We start from the raw sequence: 2,803 nt of genomic DNA on the forward strand, positions 1-2,803 counted from the left end.
AAGCTGAAAATTCTCCGTCCGTGACCTTAAAAACATTAGATAAAATAAAATAGAATAAAATAAAATAAAACAAAATAAAATAAGATAAATCAACCTACAGGCTTTGGGGACCCAATGGGGGGGGATCTGGGAGGTGGGAGGAGGAGGAGGAGGAAGGAGGAAGAGGAGGAGGAGGTAGGGAGTTTAGGCAATGGTGATGGATGTGTCGGATAAGCGGGGCAGTGTATAAATGCATAGGGTTGCCAATCCCCTTGTGTTACCCGCATAGCAAATGCCCCGGGGGCTCTGCAAGGCCCAAGCCGCGGTCCAGCCCTTAAGCAGCGGATGATCGAGCGGGGTAAACCGCGGATACAGCGCGGTGCTGTGCAGACCATCTCTAAGTAGGGGGCGTAGGGCAGCCGCGTGCCGAGGGGATGCGCGGTAGGTTGGTCCCTGTTCACACTAGCGGTTCGAACCGCGGCGGTTAAATGGCGATGGTGTCATTGTAATTGCATTGGTGTGCATTAACAAAGTGGTGTCAGATGAGGTGCTCACACACAACCGCGCAGTTTTTCCTTGACTATGCGGTACCGCTGCGGTTACCGCGCGGTTCAAAACGCTAGTGTGAACAGGGCCTAGTAACGACAGTGGGTGTAGTGCAGGGTTTGGCAACCTTGGGAAGAGACTGACAGTTTCTTGGATGTGCAGAACTCTGCGCGCCAATAGTGCTTCTTAAAAGTACGCAAGTTAGCGTTAACTCAAATGCATTGTTTTACGAAGGATTACAAAGGAGGAGCATGCCCACAGGAGACCATTTGGCCCATAACTAGGTCGGATAAAAAAAACTGATAATAATGATAAATAAATAAGAATTATAATAATATCAATAATAATAAATAGAATAAGTAAATAAGTAAATAGGTAAAGTTAAATAATAAACAAACAGGTAAATAGTAAATAATAATAAATTGACATAAACATATAGTGGGGATGGCAGTAAATGTTGAATCATCGTCGATTTGGTTTTAATTTGATCCTTTATTTTAGTTTGAAGTAGTGGCGTTGCTTTTCGATGATGTAACAAGATTTCAAGACCAGCTGGCGTGCCAGGGTCAACCCCATAACGTGCCATGATTGGCACGCGTGCCAGAGGTTGCCCACCCCTGGTGTAGTGCCTTGTACAGGGGAAGAATTTACTCCTTCAGTCTTATGTGTGTTTTTACACTATCATGATCCAAATAGATTGTGATACTGGGAAACACAGGTAAGATTCTGTGATGGTGATAATGGTAATTATGGATATGATAATGATGATTGTAATAATGGTGATAATGATAATGATGACAATGGGGATAATGATGACAGTGATGATGACAGTTGATGATAATGATTACGGCAATGATTGCAGTGATGACAATGATAACAGTGATGATAATGATGACAATGGGGATAATGATGACAGTGATGATGACAGTTGATGATAATGATGATAGGAATGATTGCAGTGTTGACAATGATAACAGTGATGATGATGATGACAATGGGGATAATGATGACAGTGATGATGACAGTTGATGATAATGATGATGGTAATGATTGCAGTGATGACAATGATAACAGTGATGATAATGATAATGGCAACAATTGCAGTGATGACAATGATAATGACAATGATTGCAGTGATGATAATGATGACAGTGACGATGGCAATGGTGACAGTGATACCAATGACGACAAGAAGGTGGTAATAGTGATGATAATTCGTAACTTCTGGTACTTAACCTATTGCTTAACCCACCCGCCCATATAACCAGTTAACTAACTCACCAAACAACAATTTAAACCACGTTCGCTATGATGTCCTACCACTTCATTCGGGTGCCCAAGCTCCCCCCCCCCAGTCCTTCACTCTCCCCCTCCATATCACCCCCGAAGTCGATCCCCCTTCCCCCTTTATCCTCCCCCCTTCATACAACCACCCCTCCCCCTTTATCCTCCCTCATCATACAACCACCCCCTCCCCCTTTATCCTCCCCCTTCATACAACCATCCCCTTCCCCACTTTATTCTCCCCCCTTCATACAACCTCCATCCCCATTCCCCCATCCCCCCGGATTCAGAGCGTTAATGGTGGGGAGGGAGGGTGATTTCAGGAGAAGCAGAACAAATGGAGAGAACGAGAAAAAAGTTCTCGTGAGAATAAAGAACAAAATCGGAGCGAAGGGGGTTACTTAGGCCTAGGAAACAGATGTCAAGGGGCGAGGCCAAGGGGGGGAGGGGGGAGGGGGGAGGGGGGAGGAAGCGTTCGAAAGAACACAAAAATAGGACGCAAAGTTGAGGATGAGAGAGAGAAAGAGAGAGACCGGGGCGATGAGGAAATAGAAAGCGGAGAGTTGAAGGCAGAAGTGGAGATGGACAGAGAGAGACGAAAAGGAAAGACGAAGTGAAAAGTAATGATGGTAAAAATAGAGGAGATAGGAAGAAGGGGAGGGGTGGATCGGGGAGAGAGAGAGAGAGAGAGAGAGAGAGAGAGAGAGAGAGAGAGAGAGAGAGAGAGAGAGAGAGAGAGAGAGAGAGAGAGAGAGGGAGAGAGAGAGAGGTGCGGAGAGAGGCGTGGAGGGGGGAGGAAGAGAGAGAGGGAGAGAGAGAGAAATAGAGAGAAGGAGGGAGAAGAGAGATAGAGAGAGGGGGAAAGATATAGATAGATATAGATAGATAGATAGAGAGATAGATAGATAGATAGAGAGAAAGAGAGAGGAGAGAGATAGGGAGAGAACAGAGACGTGACAAGAGACGAGAGAGAGAGAGATGTGAAGTGGTGAGA

Source organism: Oratosquilla oratoria, chromosome 36 (assembly GCF_046742065.1).
Source record: "Oratosquilla oratoria isolate Oo_2021 chromosome 36, ASM4674206v1, whole genome shotgun sequence".
NCBI classification, from domain to species: domain Eukaryota; kingdom Metazoa; phylum Arthropoda; class Malacostraca; order Stomatopoda; family Squillidae; genus Oratosquilla; species Oratosquilla oratoria.